General features: G+C 34.5%; 1 long non-coding RNA gene across 1 annotated transcript in view; it reads right to left on the bottom strand.

Moving 5' to 3' along the window:
• Positions 1-2,065: 2,065 nt before the first annotated feature.
• LOC149753110 (uncharacterized) overlaps positions 2,066-23,372 on the bottom strand; it is a 33,975-nt gene continuing 12,668 nt past the window's right edge. The window contains exons 2-3 of the long non-coding RNA XR_016395872.1: positions 5,537-5,693; positions 2,066-2,641 (exon numbers count right to left, since the gene is read on the bottom strand). This is a non-coding gene — a long non-coding RNA (uncharacterized LOC149753110). The remainder of the gene's footprint in view (positions 2,642-5,536; positions 5,694-23,372) is intronic.

Below are 23,372 nucleotides of genomic sequence, written 5' to 3'. Positions count from 1 at the left end.
AGAGGGGTTGCTGCCGGAGGCTGCCAGCTGTTTGACACCTTGGGCCTGGGGCTGAGTTGAGAACGACATTGTCTGGGTTGTGCTATGTGCGGCATGCTCTGTAGGCGAGGATGGTGATTTTAGAGGGCGACTCTGCGACAATCATTGGGTGGATTCAGCTGTCTTCAGGGAGGATTGGCGATTATCACACGTTGCTGAGGGATATCCGGGCCATGGTTCGAAATGGTTGGCGCCATTCAGGCAAAGCATATTTTCCGTGAGGCCAATGGGGTTGCCGATTGAGTGGCTTCTTTTGTTGCCAATCATTTTGGGGGACATCTTTAGGTGGGTGAGGCGGAGTTGCCTAGTGCTCTCCGAGATGTACTGTTTTTTGATTTTTTTTGGCTATATTTGTACTCGTGTAGTATGATACTTCCGGTTTAGTTAAAAAAAAAAAAACATGAATTTCAGTTAATAGGAATAGGACTTTGGTTAATAGAGACATTGGTAATCCACGGATCTGTTAGAAGACTTATTGCCCGACCATTGCCGACTTGCCAAGTGAACTTATATTCAACACAATCAGCCCCTGCACAAATAGATCTCCAAAGCGGCGAAAAAATTTTCAACCCTATAATTTGGTGCCAACTTGGCATGCAAGGATGGAGACAGGATGCCACGTGTTCCCTCCATGCAAGGTCTCTTGGAATTCCACGTGACATATTTGGCCCAAGCCTTGATTTAAAATTACTCGAACTACCCTATCCTTATCGCCTATCTTAATAGTCATTCCCTAAAGAATATATAGGACCAAGAGGGAAGAATCAAGGATGGCTCATCTTTTGTGGGTAAGAATTTATTTGCAAATTTGTCATATCTCAAAATCAATTTTGGAAGGATGACTAAAGAAAGAATTTATTTGCAAAGTTGCCATATTTGTAAGTAAAATTTTGGAAGGTTGACCATGAGAAGAATTATTTTGTAAAGCTAACATATCTTATATTCGATTTTCGAAGGGTGATCATGGAAAGAATATATTTGGAAACTATCGTATCTCAAATTCAATTTATTTTTGGAAGGTTGATTAGGGCAAGAATTTGTTTGCAAAGCTGTCATATTGGATTCTCTTACATGGGATGCTATGTATCTAGAGTTATATCAAGCTATATAAATTGGACAGCCATTCGACATATGTTTCATAGAAATCCAATGCCTATAGTTTTATACATGGTTCATAGAGATCCATAGCAAATAGAGACATGTCCTTCTTCACCATTTTCAATTTTAGTAGGGAGAACGAAGCATCAACTAGTTCTGATCCTGGTGATGGTTATCATGGTGCTAACGGTGGCAAGAATTCAGCAATATCTTCATGAGGCTCAAAGTTTGATCCCAACTTCCTACACTGCCCTGTGGAGTAATGTAAGAATGCTTCAAATTCATTTTCCATATTTTTTATATCCTTAATCCAAAGTTCTATCTTATTATAATTTCTAAAGCAAACTTAAGTGTTAATATAAATATTAAGAGAACAAGAAGGAATTCAAAGTATTGTACAGTTTTCTTATTTCTAGATGCAAGTGGTAGTTTTAAATATTATATTTTTAAGCATCGGAAGGACCCAAAATGTTTTCCTTGTAATTTAAATCCAGATTTTAGAAGGCTAGGATTTCCCTCTTGTTACATATAAGACTTCTTGTCTATTCTAATTAAAATAGTTACTTTAAGTCCAAGCTGGACAAAACTCTAATATGAGAATTTGCACTATATTTCATGTTCTCTAACATACATATTTCTTTCCCTTCTTCAGATTTCTTGTTTCTATCCACAATTCAGGGCATTATCCAAGATAGTTTGAACAGCCACGTAAGAAGCTGGGGCATGGCAATTGAAGTCACGGTCATCGATAGGCGCTGGTTTGAAGCACCTGCATGCATTCAAGTAGATAATGCAAGGATTATGAGGCAAAGAAATATTAAAGCCTCTACTTCATTGAAATAATCAGTTGTTTTTATTTTTTATTTTTTTAAGAAAGATGTTCCAAACCACCTTTCTATAGGTGATGTGTACCTTCATATTTGCCTAAATGGTGAATAGGAGATTTCTTCTTTTTGGTTAAAAAAAGTTTATTTTCAAGATATCATTGTCCTGTATTTCTTTTATTTTTCTAAATGGCAATGTCTATTCTCTAAAAACTCTTGGCTAAATGTCTAATATCTTGACTTCCCTGCGGATTGATGATTGATTACGTGCATGTGTGCAATATCATCATGATAGGTTGGATAAAAAAATTGGTATCGGATTTCTTCTTCTAATAAAGAAATAAAAATTTGTTAAACTATAACACTCATTACAATACCTTCATCAAAAAAATAATCTTCTAAAAATTGATTCAATAATAAAAGGAGCATCCTCAACTGTTGAGGATCATCAAGGAGATATTTCTATAATTTTATTTCAAATATCATTCACATTCAACCTCTAACAACTGCAGCAAGTCCGCTGAGTAAGTGATCAATGGGCTAGCTGTTGTCCATATCTCATGCCAGCTGATCAATAGGCCTTTGATTCCTTCTCAAGGATGGATGCTGAGACCTTATATTCTCATAATGACTTCCCAAATCATACATATACTGTGGAGCAAAGGAATGGATCACATTGGCTACAAAACAAGAGTTAATTTGCACTTAAACAAGATCAAGATGTAATTCATTTATGCTTTTTGAGATAGCTTATGATGCAAATGGTGCCTATCCATGCTCTGGTATAAATTTGAAAGCTAGTAGTCTATGGAGAAATTTTTTTAATACTCGCAAATTTTAATTCCCCTTGTACAACATCGGTCTAAAACATACTCACCCCAAGCATTTGATGCTAGACTGTTCTAAAATTTTTAATTATTTGGATTTTCTTCAATGAAATGGTAGAGAGATAAACTTTGATATGAGAATCAAGTTAGAGCTAGACCTGTTTATGGGCCAAGCTTGGCCGAGCTTGGGTTAGCTTTGTGGCTAACACAATTGTCTTAAGCCCTGGCCTGGATTTGGGCCTACCTTCTAGGCTCGAGCCCGCCCTTACTTTAAGTTTTCAGCCTGGCCTTTGGTTTTATGTCAATTATTATTTTTTTAAGAAATACTAAAATAATATTTACAAATATTTAAAAATGTTAAATATAAATAATGAAATATTGCCGACAATCGTCTATTATCCCATGAATTTCACATATCAATGACAATTGTCAATTAAGTCTACAAACACATCAAAAATAAACACAATCTAAGAAATAATTAAAAAAAAACAAGGCTTTAGTCTCTAGTCTGAAGCCCGATAGATTATTAAATGGGCCTATTTTAGAGGCCTAGCTTGGTCTGGTGGGCCTAAATATTTGGTCTGAGCTTGCCCAAAAGGCTTTGAGCTTGAGCAGGCAAGCAGGACACGCGAGCCGTCCAACTCATGAATTGGTCTAGTATGAGTTGGTGAAATGGTCTAGTCAAATATAACCATGGTTTAGCCGCATGCTTAATACTGAGTGTAGGCTTGGGCGGTTGGGCTTGATTGAGCTCATTTTGTGGACCCTTTTTCTCTAGAGATTTAAGTAGTGTGTTAAACTTGTAATTGTCAATGCTAATTTGTTACTGCACTTGAAGATTAAGAGTCATTGACTTTTCAAATGATGACATGGTGTCCTGCGAAAATCTAAAGAACTCAATTAGATTACATAGTAAAAAAGATGAACTAGGGAGGATACTAACCTAGGCAAAAACAATTGGCAATGGCATCATCCCCATCTTTGATTATTTCCTATGGTTAAAAAAACGAGTTGCCCAGTTAGCATTATATGGGCATAGGGAACTAGTGTGGACCAATATTTACCCAAAAATATTTTCCGTTATCAACTAAAGAGCTTCATACATACCGCATATATATATATATATATATATATATAGAGACACACACACACACATATATATATATATATATATTATTACTAATATTAGTATAATTATTAGAGAGAGGTGCCTCTAAAGGACATGCATGATGTCAGGGCTGGTGACATCATGACTGACCCACATTAGCCTTCAATTTTAATCATGGTCTTTAGGGTCAATAATGGTCCATCTTCTTTAGATTCTGCACCCTTCAACCTTTTTTTCTTACTTACTTTGGTATCTTGAACTAAGGCCAAGAATATGGACAAAAACATGAGCAACTCCTTATAAAAGTTTTCTTATCCAAGAATATCATGAAGTTCGAGCCATAGAATGAAAGTGGAAGGTTGTCTGCCAAATGAGAAATTTGTATGGAACTTTGAAAAGATTGTCACTGATTTTCTTTTTATTTTTCATATAGTCGAGTATACGATATATTAGATATCATTTTCTTAAATGTTCATACATGTGAGGATGATGCATCACACTCTTGCATTAGAGACCTTAGCTCCGCCATCATGTCTATGATATAGAATAATAACTACTAGGCATGCTATTGCTCTCAAGAAAAAAAAATCAAAAACCTAGTGGGCACACTAAATTTTACTATGTAAAGTGTTTTCACAGTAAAACTTGAATAAAATACCCTCAAATATATTTCTATCAATTACATTATTTCATTCATGGATGGCCACTGTGCCGGGTTGGGTCATATACAGCCAGGTCAAATACAAGTCAAGTCAAAAAAATACAAATATGAATCTGCTCTATTTATTAAATAGGTCAGGATATGAAATCGGAACCTGTTATGTTTAATAAGCAGGTAACCTGATCTGACTAGCTTACCCTATTTAATAAACAAGTCAGTGTTTTAATACATAAAGATTATCTAATCTAAAGAAGGCCAATCCTACTTTTAAAAACCCATTCGATCACCCAAAGAAATGGAAAGACATATAGAATAGTTCACATAAATTAATCAAGCATGTCTCAAGATCTAATCCCTAAAACCCCAAAATAAAAAGAAAACAGTGTATCAATTAACCAATAAATTAGGAATAAGTCTCAAGATCTAGATTCAGAATCAAGAAATTATGATCTCAAGATTTAGACTTACAATGTAATCAAGAAATAAATTATTTTAACAATCAAGAAAGAACTACCAAAAAAAAAAGTCCGACCATTATTAAGAGAAAAACTATCAAAACCCATCTAAGAGTGAAAGGAAAGATTTGTAGGAAATAGAAAAGGAAGATAGCTAATCTAAGAAAAAAATTCAAAACCCTAACTCTTAAATCTAGAGCTTGTGCTACCAAAACACCATCTTTCAATAGATCCAATGCGCTGTAACTTATTCTAAATCTTAGATCACTCCGATCCTCAGTAGAAGAAGAAAATATAAATCAAAATCAACATGTCCTAGTTTTTATAGATCACCCATTTCTTTTCTCAGTAGATTTAACCTTCTTTCCATTATTTCATGAAAATAGGATCCTAATACAAGAATCACAATGGGAACACCCCCTCCCCCAAAGATGTAGAATGAAAAAGAGCAAAACCAAGAAAGAGAGCAAAACAATGACGCATCGCAACTAAGAAAAAACAACAACAACAAAAAAAAGAAATACTTGGAGCTGCTGCAGAACTCGTAAAGCTTCTATACAGCTGGAGAAGTTGACAGGAGAGACAACGACATTGCAGAGCATAGCATCACACCTTAACCTCTCCTCTCTAATGCTTTTTTCTCCCTCAATAATCACTCTCTCCCCTTTTTTTCGCTTCTTCCTGAAAGTTTACAGTGGATCGTCAAAAGGGCTTAGCTTCTATATCATAAATCCATACCTGCAATGATCATGTAAAGAACTAGGCTAACTTCCCAAAATCCTTTAGGTTTCTCTAATTCCTAGTTATCTATATGATAAGACAAAGAAGAAGAGGATATTGGAATAGAAGAGGAAAGGAAAAGATGAGAGAAGAAAAGGAGATCGGGGGAAGGAAAAATGAGAAGGGGACAAAGAGAGGAAAAAAAGAAGAGAAAAAAGGGGCATTCGCCGCTCCGTTCATTAGGAATGAAAACGGCGCTCTTAGAACTCTCGAAAAGGCGATTGAAACCCTAAGGACTAATACGGTGATAGGTGGTATTTAAAGTAGACTCAAGAGACAAAAATAGGTAAGTACATGTGGGTATAAATGAAAGAACCCAATATGACCCAATTATTAAATGGGTTAAATAGGTTAAGAGTTTGAAACCCAAACTTGGCCCATTAAATAAATAGTTCAAGATAGATTAACTAGTTTATGACCTAAAGCTATTTAACCCATACCCAAACTTGTTTATTGCAATTCGGATATGGGTCAAGTTTATAGGTTGGGTCACTTTTTGCCAACCTTATTTTCATCTCACTCTCATAATTGATCTCCCTTAATCATACTCTATCCAAATTCTCTTCCAACTCAATTCTAAATTTCTTCTTGCTTTGCCATTTCTTCCTTTTGTATGATCTTGTTATAAAATGGTGTTGTTTTTCTTTATTAGAAAACAAGTAATTTTAAATAAATTTAACTTTATCCTTGCATGCATTGCATGTGAGTGTATAGTGATATATATAACATAGATATGGTCTAAAGCTAAGAAACATCCATTGTAATTTGAGGTGGTCTTTTTGGCAAAATAAGAAGTTCGAATATATTTCCTCAAAGAAACTGTAGAGATTTAACTCAAGTAATAACATCTAAAAAAAATGAGACACTTGCACTTTCATCTACTATAAATTTTATACATATATATCTATGTGTATATATATATATACACACATACATACATACATACATAGATATATATATATATATATATATATATATATATATATATATATATATATATATAAAGAAACTCAATCCTCTGCCCTAGATTCAGCTAAAAAGCTAGCTCTCGCTTCATCTGATGCTTCATAAGTTTGAGATTTGAAAAAGCCCTCCTTCCTAAACAAGTCAAAAGACTCAGAATTGGGATCACGGTTGTTGGAACTCTTCCCCTCTTCAGCGTCTGGTTCGGCTTTAGCTTTTTGATGACCCAAAGATTGATTCATAGATTGATTTTGATGATCACAAAACCTTGAAGTATAGACACTAATGTTTATGTTGCAAGGAGAAAGATATTTATTTTGCAAGGAACATAGCAAGTTGGAAGAACACAAGAAGGCCTCCAAAGCTCTCAAGTTGGAAGAAAGCTACAATTTATTGGCCCAAGTTTAAAGTTCAAAGGATTCAAATTGGAGGAGTAAAATCAAAAGAAAAATTCAAAAGAACAGTCTTCGAGTCGACTCCAGTGGAACGCGAGTCGACTCCGATGGTTGGTAGGTCGACTCCAAAGAAAGCAAGAGTCGACTCTCAGCGGAACACAAAGAAAAAGTCAGAGAGCATTTTTGGGACTCTGAGATTCGAGTCGACTCCCGCATTGCACGAGTCGACTCCGAGACTCCGCGACCATCAACAGACAGAAAAACCAAGTTACTGCTTCTGAGATTCGAGTCGACTCCCAGACAGCTCGAGTCGACTCCAAGGCAGCGCTACACCAAGATGGCAGAAGGCTGTGTTTCGCAAACTGAGAGCCGAGTCGACTCCAAGGAAGTTCGAGTCGACTCCAAGACTGGACGAGCCAAAAGACAGAGAATCGGGAGTTCGGGCTCTGAGATTCGAGTCGACTCCAAGGACAGTCGAGTCGACTCGAGAGGACAAAATTCAAAATTGGATCCACGGACTTCAGTGGATGAGCCGACTCCGAAATTGCCAAGTCAGCTCCAGAAGTTGGCGAGTCGACTCCAGGTTAAGACGAGTCGACTCCCAGTCGAGGCAAGCACATTAATTCAAATTTGGAACAGTGGCCGAGTCGTCTCCGGTAAAACACGAGCCGACTCCTGCAACAGGCGAGCCGACTCCTGATCGCGCGAGTCGACTCCGATCCCAACGGTAACATTGTCAGGAAATGCAGACTGTGTCCAACGGCTCTTTTTCTTGTCTCTAACGGCTATATTCTTGTTTCCACGCCATCTAAAGCTATAAAAACAAGAAGAGAGCTAGGGGAGAACTAATGGAAGTGGGAGAGATCATCTAGGAAAGAGATCTCAAAGAGATTACAAAGAAAATCTCCCATAAGCACAAAAGGGCCATCCAAAACGAAATAGAGAGAAGAAGAGCATCCAAGTGAATCCGAAAGCTTCCTCTCCATCCGTGTGCTGCCTCAGGGATCCTCTACTTCATGCCAAATCAGAGGAGGATCAAGTAAAGAAGAAGCCGAGCTCCTCCATCTTCAAAACTCGTTTGAGGGCTTCTCTTTACTCTATTTGTTTATATTGTCATATTTGCTTGTTTAAGAAGCTTTGTTTTGTTTTATACTTTGTTTTAATATCTTGTAACTTGATTCAATCAAGGGATTGAATCAAGGGGTTAAGGTTTGTTGGTGAGCCAAAGGAAAAACCAACGGTGATAGGTTTGTTGGTGAGCCGAGGGTAAAACCAACGTGTAAGGGTTTGATTGTGATCCCGGAAAAACAATCGGGGAGGTTCTAGTCGGTGAGCCTGGGAAAACCGACCGAGTTCGTTGTGCGCTCGTAAAACAACAAGTTGGGTTGTGAGCTTGTAAAACAACCGACTGTAATCTGTAGGATTATAGTGAAATTCTCAAGAAGTCTTGGGGAGTGGATGTAGGTGCTGGGGTGCACCGAACCACTATATGTTTGCTGTATTTGTAATGCTTTTTGTCATTATCTAACTCACACACTTACTCACTTAGATAAATTGCTTGCTTAACTATTATCCGCGAATTCTTTAGTTGCAAGCATACTCAATCAAGTCACATTCTATACATCAAACTGTCGCTAAGTTCAACTTTCACTGCGCATATATACAACTTAGCATAATTAATCAAAAAGTGCTAGAAGTAGCTTAAAAGTTTTAAAAGACCCAATTCACCCCCCCCCCCCTCTTGGGTTGTATCTACTGGGCAACAAGTGGTATCAGAGCAGGTGCTCAAATATTATTTGTAGTCTTAACCGACTAGAGCCAAAGATCATGACAACTCAAATAGATAGTTTTCTAGGAGAAGGACAATCAATTGATACACCTCCACTGTTTAATGGTATAAACTACCCACATTGGAAAATACGCATGCGCATTTTCATTCAATCACAAAACTATTATCTATGGAAAATCATAATAAATGACCTTCACACACTCTCTCATATTAATGAGAAGGACTTAGCACAATTAAATGCTAATGCTATGAACATATTATATTGTGCTATTCAAGAAACAAAGTTTAATGAAATTTCTGCATGCCTATCTGCTAAGGAGATCTGGGATACTTTAGAAAATATTTATGATAAATCTCAGATTAGCTCTCATGTGCTTCAATTACATTCTAACAATGAGACTGCAGAAAAAGGTGTTGAATCTCCCACCGCAGTCGAGTCGACTCCAAGTATTTCAGAGTCGACCCTCAAGATAACCGAGTCGACTCCAATAAGGTCCGAGTCGACTCCGAGGCAAATCAGCTTCCTAAAGACAAAGAAAAAGAGGAAGCAAGAAGAAAGGAAGAAAGAGATAAAAAGGAAGAAAGCCTTGACCAAGAAAGAGTCAAGCCAGAAAATAAAAGTTAGGAGCAACAATGATGATATTAGCTCCAAGAAACTACAAGAGGTAACGGACTTGTGCTTTATGGCACAGGAAGACAAGGTAAAATCTGAATCTACTTTTACCTCAAATGATTTTCAAGACGAATTCTCTTATGATGAATTATTAAATGCTTTTCACGATTTGTATAGTGAATGTAGAAAATTAGCTGTAAAGAATAAAAATCTTAAGAAACTAAATCTGAAAATTTCAAAAGAAAGAAATTCTAATGATGAAATACAAGAGAAACTAAATTCTGAAAATGAAAGCTTAAGGTCATTTTCAGAAGAATTAATTCAGAAAAATCATAGCTTAATTAGAGAAAATCAAAACTTAAGTAAAGAAATTAATCAATTAAAATCTTTTATTAACAAATTCACCGTAAGCTCAGAACGATTGAAAATGATGTTTGAAAGCCAATATGTTGCTTATGATAAATCAAAACTTGGCTTGACTCCTTTACTTAACAATAAACCTCTAGAGAAAAAGGTTATCAATTCACCATGCAAACCATTAAATAAGATAACTTATCTCAAACATGAAAAGAATGGGCATAACAACCTTTTCCATCATTCTAACACAATTAAATCAAATGGTAAAATTATTACTATTAAACAGATTTGGGTTCCAAAAGGAACCATATGTCCTAACTCTCAAGGACCCAAGCAAGCTTGGGTACCCAAAATGAAAATATGAGGATGTAGACATAGATGTGCCAAGATACCCATGGAACAAATAAACTCATACAAGTGGGTGTTCTAGACACACTGAAACTTAAAACATACTTATGAAAAGTAATTTTAAATAAAAATAATAATAATAATAATAATAAGGAAATCAGTAATTCTTGCATTTCATTATTATTTGTGCTTTAGTATTTGATATGATTTGCTAGTAGTGATCAATTTTGTGATATAGAAAATACTTTTGGAAATATAATCAAATCATTTCATTTTACTCACTATTGGATAAGGTGCTAAATGATTAATCAACTTATTAAGAATAACTCTATGAATTCTCTATATGCTTGATTGAGAGTTTTTATCTATGGCATTATTGTTTATTGATCATAGATATGATAATGTGTACTTGGTATGCTTTTGAATATATGCACTTTGAATACCAAGATTAAAGAAACCATATTTGGCATATGAAATCAGCTCATGCTAGTATGTACTTAATCTCAAAAGACCTTGCCATAGGCTTACTTAGATTATCCTCTTAAAGGTCAAAGTTTTACTATGCATGCTAACTAAGGAAACAAACAAAAATAATTTCTAAATCTAGAGATGTTGTTTCCAACACTAATTTTTCAAAAGCTTACATTAGCCTTGTTCTTGGCACTCAAATTGAAATATTTTCTGCATTGGCACAAACTCACAAAAAGCGATCAAATGATAAAGGTTTGCAAACTATGAATCACGGTATAGTTTTGAAAACCAATTTTTGTGTTAAGTTGTGCACAGAAAATAATATTGAATACAATTCTTTCTGCACCAAGAACACTATAGGTAAAATAGGATTAATAGAATCTTTGAAGAATTGAAAAAGGCAATGTTGTATGATAGTCATCTACTTAAAATGATTTTTAAAAGCTATCATCACTGCTTGTCATACATATGACTTCTATTAGATCTATCTTTGATGAAAACTTCTTTTGATCTTCTGAAAAATAGAAAACGAACTATTGCGTATCTCTCATATTTTTCAGTCGTACATGTTATGCTTGATATGTTCTCTTGAAAAATAATGCCAAATCTAATAAAGATATTTCTATCCTTGGATATCATTCATCAAGCAATGCATATAGAACATTCATGAAAAATTCTAGATGTAGAAGTATCAATTCATTTTATTCTTTATGAGACTAATGATCTATTATCAAAATACTAAAATCAAATTATATGGTTAAATCTTTTACATATAACAATCTGAAAAACTTGTTAATTAGAACCAAATTGGATTTTTCAGATATACACTTAATGATGACTACTAAAAGATTAAATCAAGAAAAGATGAAATAGATCTTGATAAGATTCTTGCATGATTAGAAGTAAAAATCACCTTTATCATTTGTTTGCTTTATAAACGTTATATCCTATCAAATGAGTGTGTAGAATGGACTCCTATGTGCTTACTTTATATATGTTAAATAACCACCATATTTGAAAACACTCATTACAAATATGATAAAGCAATATATAGTTTGATACAAGCATCAAGAGCATGATATAAAAGCTTAAATAACCTTTTTGATAGAAGGTAATAGTGATAATTCTTTGCATCAAAAAATGTGTGACACCTCACTTGCTCAAAGTATACATTAATGACATCATTTCTGGTTCTACTAATGAAGAGTTATATTGCAAGGTGAGTTTGAAATATGTATGATGAATGAATTAACATCTTCTCTCAAACTCCAAATTAAGACAAACAGGAAAGGGGATCTTCATTGACCAATATTAGTCCACAAGAAAACTCTCATAGAAGATTGGCATGAAGAAGGTATGTCTATGACCCCATCTTGTAGAATTTGAAAAGAATGAGCAAAATAGATCTACTGTTTAAAGCTGTATTGAAGCATGATAGAATAATTATTTTATCATACAGCTAGTAGACCAGGTTGTATGCTCATTATGTGACCTTGTGCAAGACATCAATCTAACTTTAATGAATCATATTTTATTGATAAACAAATAAATCATAATATGAATTGTGATAGAAACAACTGTTTAAGATAAGTTGATTAAAACTTAGCTAGCGTGCCTTATTGAATAAAATCTAAACTAAATTAATTTTGAAAATAAGAAATTGATTTGACCTTGATAAATCTATCTATTGCCTCACATGCTTGTCCTTGAACCATCTGATTTAATGAAACTATCTCTTTAGTTCAAGTGATATGTGCTTGCTTATATTTAGGGAATCTCTTGAGTAAAGTGACTCAACATGCAACTATTGTCATATCTTATATTGAGTCATCTAGTTAAAAAATATATATGTTGGATGAATGCTTTGTATCTTAAAGAAACTAATAACCTTCCTTCAAGAAAGAAAAATGAGAAATTTCAACTTGAAGGATATCTTCATGTAAGATACACTAAACATTCACATGCAAACAAGAGAGAGGATCTTCTTCAGCCAAAAGTTCACACATAAGAAATCTAGTTTGGCTTGAAGAACATACAATGAATAGGTAATTTTAGATACCTTTCTCACAAATTAATTGAGCAAAGTCAATAACTTAAATCCTATTATGGCATGATTAAATTCTTTAATTATTAATTTTTGATATCATGTCTATATGTGTATTGACTGACTTATACTTTTAGAAATTATTTCATGGTTTGTCCAAACTAAAATATATCTTTGCCTATGTCATAACCATGAAATACACAAGTATATGCTTAAAATTTTGATGTAAAATAACTTGTGAGAAGTTATGAATCCTTGAGCACAATGAAAATGTTGTTTGCATTTTCTTTATTCTGCTCTTTCATGTAAATTACTTGAGAATAACAAAAAGAGAGAGAGATAAAGAAAAGAAAATGGATGTTATTCAAGAGAAGTAAAATCTAAGTAAAGGCAAATACTTCAATCTTAAGAAAAAGCAAAACGAACATAATATATTCGGCACATTTGTGAGACTTGTGTGAGCATTCTTTTGGAAGGGATAAAATCCATAATTAATTACACTTAAACAGGGAGAGTTTGAAGTGAACATTTTAACCTTTCTATATTGCTCATCATAGGGATGGTGCCAATGGGGAGGCTAGTGGTAGTACCCGGCACTATTTGACCCAACTATTCGGTGTAGGGCATATTAGGGACGGCACAAGAGGGAGGCTAGTGGTAGTACCTCGTGCCCCTTCCCAACTCCACCGGATAGGGAGCAAATAGAGTATAGAGCATAAGAAAGTAAAAATGAAAGACAAAGTAAATGAAAGTATATAAGAAGAATCAAGTCTTTTTTATCACTTGAAAACATAATTTAAGGATGAAATCAATGCAAGATAATATTTAAATAGGAGGAGTTTATTTGAAAAGAATTGATTTTGATCCTTGACATGCTTGTTCTTATTATTTTAATGTATGACTTGACACTTAATATAGTGTGCATATGGTATGATGTTTTGAATTATGGGTTCTCAATATTTTGTAATGCTCCATGCTTAGATAATTTAATTGAATGTTTGAAATACTGCATAAATTTTTGGGTATTATTGAAAAGAAATTTCAGATTTGTCGTTCACAATCATCTTTAAAATCTGAAAGCTAAATAAAATTGTAGAAAGGAGAAGAGAAGAACATCTCTATTTAGGGAAAATAAATTGATTTTGTTTTATCCTTCAACTTGCCTAAATTTGGTATATAATGTTCAAATTCGTACCAAAACTCAACATTTAATACAAAGATTCTGAATATGCTCTTATATGTTTGAAATATGTATTTTCAATCGTAATCATTTAAGATGAGCTATAATGTGGAAGATACATATCTCAAAGTATGATTGAAAATCCTATGTAATTCCGAATCTGATTTTGTATAAAAGCTTAAACTAAATGTGATTTTTAAAATAAAGTCTTACTTTAAGAAAAACAGAATTAATTTTGATGCCTTTGATGATTGCTCCGATACGCATCCGAAACATATCATTTCTTATCTTCAAAGTATACTAATATTGGTTCAAATGATGTGTCTTTCGATGATCTTGATTGCAAACAAAAATTTCTAAATATATGATTCTATTTTGATATTAAAAAAAAAATATTTATTGTGCTTCATGTATACATTGCTGAAAAACTATGATTAAGAAATTGAGTTCTATAAATATATATACCTCAATGATCATCTATATATTTTTCTCTCCTACATTATTAAAGACTTCCATCAATAGAGTGAATGATCTTAAAGCTAGAAACATTTCACCTCACTCAAATGACTCTAAAAGAAAGAAAATGTAAATGCTTTTGAAAGAAACTGAGCTTCAATTGAATCATTTTCTGATTAATACTTTTATACATTTTCTCTAAGATTAGGAGAAAGCATAACTTGTTCTTAAAGGATTAGAAAGAGTGATTACTATAAATTCTGAATAATTCTAGATCACTCTACATTCTTGATATTACAGAATTTTAGTGTTATTCACGTTTATCACTAAAATCTGAAATTCAACAATTAAAATGATTAAAGAAGAATGCATCTTTTGAGGGGGAGCTTTAGATATTCAGTATCCTATCCCAAAGACACTTTATTTATGGATACTTTGAATTTTATGGATTGATTTTGATGAACCTCCTTATATTGCAAGACATGCTTTAATTTTCTTGAGATGAGTTCTATAAAGGTTGTCTTATCTCAAACTATATTTTTTGAGATTGACAATCTTATTGAACATTATCTTAGGATTCTAAACTCTTAAATGGAATGATCAATTGAGGGGGAGAAAGAAAATTTCAGAAGGAGAGGTCTTATGGAACTTAATTACATAAATCTATAGGAGAGGGAAAAAATACTAAATGAAAAGTGATCCTAATACTCTCCAATATGTATCATCTGAAATTTAAATCTGAAAATCTTTATGATACACCTTGAGGCATGTTATTTGGTTAATATATCTTCTGCACAAATCATGAACCAAATTGCAATTCAAATAGTTGATCTTAAGAGCCTCTAATTTAATGAAAAAAGGGGAGAATAACGTGTTAAATTTTCTTGAGTATCTCGTAGAAAATCTATTTTGGAATTCACTAATGAGTCCTAATTGGCTTGCTCTTTAGAACTTCAATATTGTGCCAATTCATATTTTTATATATGTATCAAATCGTGCTTATTTTCTAAAGGAATAAAAGAAAGTCCTTAAAAGAGCTCTAAGATATATCATAAATTGCATGAATTCATATTTTGGTATTTGTGCCCCAATGCTCTTATTATCATAAAAAGAACTTTGAAGTCATGATCCAACATGATGATATGTTTTTTCAAGTATATAAGTTTTGATCTTTTACTCTGAAAATCAATTAAATTGCTCTCATGTTGATAAAATACTTAATAGATTGGGCAAAAGGTCTTAAATGAACAAGCTTTCATACTTAGTGAAGAGAGGTTAGATTTCCACTCATATTTTTCCTTGAATATCATTTGTGGTACTTCTTGAATTAACCTAAGCAAGATTCCACCTACACTTGATTAGAAAACTATCTGTAGTATCAAATTAAAAAAACCTCTTGAATTCACACTCGATGTGTTCTGCTCTGATCTTTGTACTTAATGTTTCACTATCTTTTTGATGTTGTCAAAAAGGGGGAGAAATATCTAAGTATATGCTATATACTCAGAATGCTTTATTACTTTGAATTAAATACAAATCAGCTTAAAATTTAAATATGTTGATTGTGTTAAGCTGATTAAATCTAAAGCATTATCATGAAGTATGTTTTTAAATATATATGTTTTCCACTTCATGCAACTTAGCTATGTATTACTTCTAGAAATCAATATCTTTTATATTGCATATACTCCAAGTTTTGTCATCATCAAAAAGGGGGAGATTGATGACCCAAAGATTGATTCATAGATTGATTTTGATGATCACAAAACCTTGAAGTATAGACACTAATGTTTATGTTGCAAGGAGAAAGATATTTATTTTGCAAGGAACATAGCAAGTTGGAAGAACACAAGAAGGCCTCCAAAGCTCTCAAGTTGGAAGAAAGCTACAATTTATTGGCCCAAGTTTAAAGTTCAAAGGATTCAAATTGGAGGAGTAAAATCAAAAGAAAAATTCAAAAGAACAGTCTTCGAGTCGACTCCAGTGGAACGCGAGTCGACTCCGATGGTTGGTAGGTCGACTCCAAAGAAAGCAAGAGTCGACTCTCAGCGGAACACAAAGAAAAAGTCAGAGAGCATTTTTGGGACTCTGAGATTCGAGTCGACTCCCGCATTGCACGAGTCGACTCCGAGACTCCGCGACCATCAACAGACAGAAAAACCAAGTTACTGCCTCTGAGATTCGAGTCGACTCCCAGACAGCTCGAGTCGACTCCAAGGCAGCGCTACACCAAGATGGCAGAAGGCTGTGTTTCGCAAACTGAGAGCCGAGTTGACTCCAAGGAAGTTCGAGTCGACTCCAAGACTGGACGAGCCAAAAGACAGAGAATCGGGAGTTCGGGCTCTGAGATTCGAGTCGACTCCAAGGACAGTCGAGTCGACTCGAGAGGACAAAATTCAAAATTGGATCCACGGACTTCAGTGGATGAGCCGACTCCGAAATTGCCAAGTCAGCTCCAGAAGTTGGCGAGTCGACTCCAGGTTAAGACAAGTCGACTCCCAGTCGAGGCAAGCACATTAATTCAAATTTGGAACAGTGGCCGAGTCGTCTCCGGTAAAACACGAGCCGACTCCTGCAACAGGCGAGCCGACTCCTGATCGCGCGAGTCGACTCCGATCCCAACGGTAACATTGTCAGAAAATGCAGACTGTGTCCAACGGCTCTTTTTCTTGTCTCTAACGGCTATATTCTTGTTTCCACGCCATCTAAAGCTATAAAAACAAGAAGAGAGCTAGGGGAGAACTAATGGAAGTGGGAGAGATCATCTAGGAAAGAGATCTCAAAGAGATTACAAAGGAAATCTCCCATAAGCACAAAAGGGCCATCCAAAACGAAATAGAGAGAAGAAGAGCATTCAAGTGAATCCGAAAGCTTCCTCTCCATCCGTGTGCTGCCTCAGGGATCCTCTACTTCATGCCAAATCAGAGGAGGATCAAGTAAAGAAGAAGCCGAGCTCCTCCATCTTCAAAACTCGTTTGAGGGCTTCTCTTTACTCTATTTGTTTATATTGTCATATTTGCTTGTTTAAGAAGCTTTGTTTTGTTTTATACTTTGTTTTAATATCTTGTAACTTGATTCAATCAAGGGATTGAATCAAGGGGTTAAGGTTTGTTGGTGAGCCAAAGGGAAAACCAACGGTGATAGGTTTGTTGGTGAGCCGAGGGTAAAACCAACGTGTAAGGGTTTGATTGTGATCCCGGGAAAACAATCGGGGAGGTTCTAGTCGGTGAGCCTGGAAAAACCGACCGAGTTCGTTGTGCGCTCGTAAAACAACAAGTTGGGTTGTGAGCTTGTAAAACAACCGACTGTAATCTGTAGGATTATAGTAAAATTCCCAAGAAGTCTTGGGGAGTGGATGTAGGTGCTGGGGTGCACCGAACCACTATATGTTTGCTGTGTTTGTAATGCTTTTTGTCATTATCTAACTCACACACTTACTCACTTAGATAAATTGCTTGCTTAACTATTATCCGCGAATTCTTTAGTTGCAAGCATACTCAATCAAGTCACATTCTATACATCAAACTGTCGCTAAGTTCAACTTTCACTGCGCATATATACAACTTAGCATAATTAATCAAAAAGTGCTAGAAGTAGCTTAAAAGTTTTAAAAGACCCAATTCACCCCCCCCTCTTGGGTTGTATCTACTGGGCAACACTTTTTCTGATACGGATGCTTCTGTTTCTGCTTAAGCTTCTGCTTCTTTTGATGCTGATGCTTTAGTGGTAGCTGCGTCTGTTTCGGCGGATGATTCGGATTCGGCGGATGCGGATGCTTCTGTTCGCGTACGTGCATATATATACACACACACACACACATATTCATACGTATATATATACATATATGTGCATGTATATATATATGTCCATATATTTGTAAATGTACATATATATATCTACCTGTATGTATAGATATATATTTGTACATATATATAGGCATATATTTTTATATTTTTATGACATATATACGTGTGTGTACATATATAGATATGTATATACGTACGCATATATATGCATAGAAACATATATACATCTACGTACTTTTATATACGTGTATATATATTGTGCAAATATGTGCCACATTATATATATATATATATATATATATATATATATATATATATATATATATATATATATATATAAGCACCTAGATACCATTTATATAGGAAATGGGCTGATACCATTTGTAATAACCCGAAACCTAACCTAAAAAGGCTAGACAAAAAGTGTTATTTAGATTTTTTGACCCTATATAAGTATCTAAGATCTATCCGGTGCACAATCGATATAAGACTAAACACATGCCCACATAGGTCATCACATTTTCTCTTGGATCACAATATCTCTAGTGGTTAGCTATTCATTTGGAGTTTAGTGGTCTGTTACTTGCAATATCTTTTTTGAAAATGAGAATATAATTTTTGACTAAAGTGTTTCACATTCATACATCGTTCATTTTCAAAATACAATTTGCTTTCTTCTTTTATAACTGATAATTATTCTTTAAGTTGCTTTAATTGTCCTTAAAATATTCTAGATATTTGAAACTATTAAACATAATTCTCAAATAAATAATAGGGTTGGATGTAATCTAGAAAACCTATCCTCAAGGTCGGATATAAAATCATAGGGTTGGATGGTGATTTTGGGAGTGGATGTGATTTTATATTACTGCTATATAGGATCACTAAGGTGCAACCAAACATGGTGATCTTCGCATCTCCACCTATATTACTATTGATGTCATGGTCATCACCTGATACCAAACACCACCTAAAAGTATCACAATGGTTTATAAATATATTTATATACATATTTAATACATAAATCCAGCTCATATGGATAAATGTATCCCTTTATTTATCTAAAAATATGTAAAGTATGTTTGCACTATAAAAGGTATGGATAGAAAAATTTTCCAAACCCTATAGTTTGGTGCTAACTCAACGTATGTTCCTTTGATGCAACAATGCAAGGCATCTCAGGATTCCACATGACACATTTGGTATGAGCCATGATTTAAAATTACTCTCTAAACATGCCACCCTTGCCGCTTATCTCGTCAGTCATTCTCTAAAGAACATATAGGCCCAAGCAGGAAGAATCAAAGATAGCTAATTTTCATTGGGTGAATCAAAGACGACTAATTTTCTGTGGGTAAATAAAAGATAGCTAATTCAGTTTAGAAAAGGTGACCACGGAAAGAATTTATTTGCAAAGCTGCCATATCTTAAGTTCGATATTTATTTTGAAGGCGACCATGGCAAGAATTTATTTTGCAAAGCGATAATATCCTAAATTCATTTTTTTTAGAAGGATAATGATTGCAAGAATTTATTTGCAAAGCTGTCATATTGGATTCTCCTACACAAGATGCTATGTATTTGGAGTCATGTCAGGCTATAAATTGGACAACCATTTGGCACATTTTTCATAGAGCTCCATAGCTAATAGTTCCACATATTTCATAGAGATCCATAGCTAATAGTTCCACATATTTCATAGAGATCCATAGCTAATAGACGCATGTCCTTCTCCAATTAAAATATTAGTAGGGAGAATAGAGCATCAACTAGTCCTAATCCTAACGATGGTTCCAATGGTGGTGGCAATATAGCAATATCTCATAAGGCTCAAAGTCTTGATCCCAATTTCCTACACACCCCTATTGCAGGGATGGTAAGCATGCTTCAAATTATTTTCTCATAGTTTTAGTATTTTTAATCCAAAGTTTTATTTTATTACAATTTCTTAAGGAAATTTAATTCTTAATATAAATTTTAAGAGAGTAGATGGAACTCAAAGTATTGTACAGTTTTCTAATTTCTAGATGCAAGTGGAAGTTTCAAAATATTATATTTTTAGGCACCTAAAGGAGCCAAAAGGTTTTCCTTGTAACATAAATCTAGACTTTGAAGGGGTAAGATTTCCCTCTAATTACAATTGTCACTTTAAGTCAAAGCTAGATAAACTCTACTATGAGAATTCAAAATATTCTTCATGTTCTCTAACATACCTATTTTTTCTTGCCCTTCTCCAGATAACTTGTTTCTATCCACAATTCATGAACTTGTCCATCGCCCAGGCATTGATTTGAAGCATCTGAATTCAAGTTGAAGATGCGAAGATAACAGGACAAAGCAATATGTTTCCTAAAATAATCACCTATGAATTGTTTTCATTTTTTAAAAAATGGATGTTGTAAACCACCTTTATATAGGTGATGTGAGCCTTTGTATTTGCCCAAAGGTTGAGTATAACATTTCTTCATTCTTGGATAAGAAAATTTACTTTCTAGCATTGTTTGTTCTTTTTTTTATTTTATTTGTCTTAATGGCAATGCTTACTCTATACGAACTCATGTCTGAATGTCCAATGTATATCTTGACTTCATTGTGGATTGGTGATTGATAAATGCATGTGTGCAAGATCATATATTGTGGATCAAAGGCATGGATCACATCGGTTACAAAACAAGAGTTTCCACCCAAGCAAAGGCATGGATCAATGGCATATGATGCGAATTGAGCTTATCCATGCTCTAGTATAAATTCAAAAGTTTGTGGTCAAGCAAAAAATTTCTTTGATACTCGTAAACTTTAATTCCCCTTGAACAACATTGATGTAAAGCACACTCGCCTCGGGCATTGCTCCTAGAGTGATCTAAAATTTTTAATTATTTGGTTTTATTAAAAGAAATGAAATAAAGGTAAAGTTGATATAAGAATCAAGTTTGAGGTAGCTAGACCTGCTCATGGAAGAGGCTCGAGTTAGGCCTTGCGCAAAGATCAACAAATTTTTGTAGGCCCAAGCCCAACCTGACCCGGCCTTTGGGCCTACCTTCTAGGCCCAAGCCTAAATCTTACTCGAGCTTTAGCCCGAGCCTTAGACTTCATATCCCATTTTATTGTTTTTTAAAAAATACTAAAAATATTTAAAGTATTTTTAAAATAATAAATACGTAATTAAATATTTCCAACAACTATCTATTATCCTATTAATTTTATGTGTTAACAGCAGTTGTTAATTAAGTCTACAAACATATCGAACATAAACACCAATCCAAGAAAAATCAAAAAAAAATAGCCCAAGGTTACGCCAAGGGCTGTGCTTGAGCAGGCCGGGCAGTTTAGGCAGGCTATTTGGCCCATAAATAGGTCTAGTCTGGGCTGGTATCATGGGCTAGCCAAAACCTTGGTTTAGCCCATATGCTCAATGCCTATGGCCAGGCTCAGGTGGTTCGCCCTGACTAACGGCTCATTTTGTGGATCACGACACTTTAAGATTAAGAATCATCGACTTTTCTAATGATGACATGTTGTGCTGGCACAATCTCAAGGACTCAATTGGATTCTATAGTCACAAAGATAAACTAGGGAGGATGCTAACCTATTGGCTCACTGTTATCTATTATGGGTTGATATCATCTCCATCTTCGGTTATTTTCTGAAAAAAAATAATAAGGAATCTAGCTTGTCAAAAAAATATTGCTTATGTTTAAAATCATCATGTTGGCTAGTGATTTTGCAACCCAGTAATTTTGAGAGTAAAGGTAATTTGAGATCACTATCACATAGGATCACTAAGTCACAACCAAATGCAGTGACCTCATCACCTCCACCCACATCACTATAGATATTAAGGTCATTACCCCGTACCAAATATGATCCGATCAGGAAGAAAAAATATTTTCTTCAACCCGCTGAACTCAGATCTCTCAAAAGAAAAGTATATGGAAGGAATTGTAAAAGTAGGGCTTTAAGTCTTCTTTTCTATCATTAATCCTCCAAAAAAATGAGGTACGTAGTCTCTATTTATAATGTAAAGTCCGTCCTAATATAATTTGGGTCGGATTCCTCTTCCTAAATCTAGTAGAACTGTTTTTCCTAAAATAAATATCTCTAGTAAAAATCTTCTAGAAGAAGCTAAAAAAATTGAGCTAGATCCCGATTTCTACATCAACTCTGCCTTCTATTGCTGCGTCTGATTCTTCTCAAATTGAGAGCTATGCATGATCAAAAATTTATCTAAAAAAAACTTTCTGTTTGACAGGCCCATTTTAAAACCTTAACAATAGAATTTTGGTCCGGTTCAACCTTCTAGGAGATTGGTCCAAAGTTGTAGATCTCGAAAATGTACAATTTTTTTTTAAAAAAAAGAAAATCTCAATCAGGCATTGTATGACCAAAGTATAGCCTCTTAAAGTTTGGCCTGCTACTTGGCTTTCTAATGTGGCGGATCTTACTTCTAAACCCTGTCTAGCTATATTTGTAGTGGCCAAAGTATTCCATATCAAGTCTGGTGATTCTCTTAGATATTTGTAATGGCCAAAATAGTTCAAATCGAGTCTAGTGATCTTTCTGAATACTGAGAGCGGCCAAAATGTTATACATAGAATTTGGTGATTCTACTAAATATTCGTAGTAGCCAAAGTATTCCACATCGAGTTTGGTGATCCCTTTGAATACTCGAAGTGGGCAAAGTGATCCATATAGAGATTGGTAATCCTCCTAAATTCTCGGAGTGGCTAACGAAGTTGACATCGAGTTATATGATCCTCCTGGGTCAAAATACCATCTAAAAGTATAACAGTTGTTTGTAGATATATCTATCAACATATTTAACACATAAATCCAGCTCATACAAACAAATTTCTTCCTTCATGGGTCCAAAAATATGCTAAAGTATGTTTGTTTCTTGAAAGGTATTCCAAACCCTATAATTTGGTGCTAACTTGACATATAAAGACGGTGGAACATGTGGGGGTACGATGCCATGTGTTCCTATGAAGCAACTATGCTAGGTCTCCTGGGATTCCACCTGGCATATTGGTATGAGCCTTGATTTAAAATTTCTCTCTAACTATCCAACCCTTGTCGCCTATCTCATCAGTCATTCCCTAAAGAACATAAAAGCCCAAGAGTGAAGAATCAAAGACGGCTAATTTTCTATGGGTGAATA

This window comes from Phoenix dactylifera, chromosome 7, assembly GCF_051530095.1.
Source record: "Phoenix dactylifera cultivar Ajwa chromosome 7, Ajwa_hap1_PhDact_Kaust_v1.1, whole genome shotgun sequence".
Lineage (NCBI taxonomy): Eukaryota > Viridiplantae > Streptophyta > Magnoliopsida > Arecales > Arecaceae > Phoenix > Phoenix dactylifera.
This window is presented reverse-complemented; position numbering and strand designations above follow the sequence as displayed.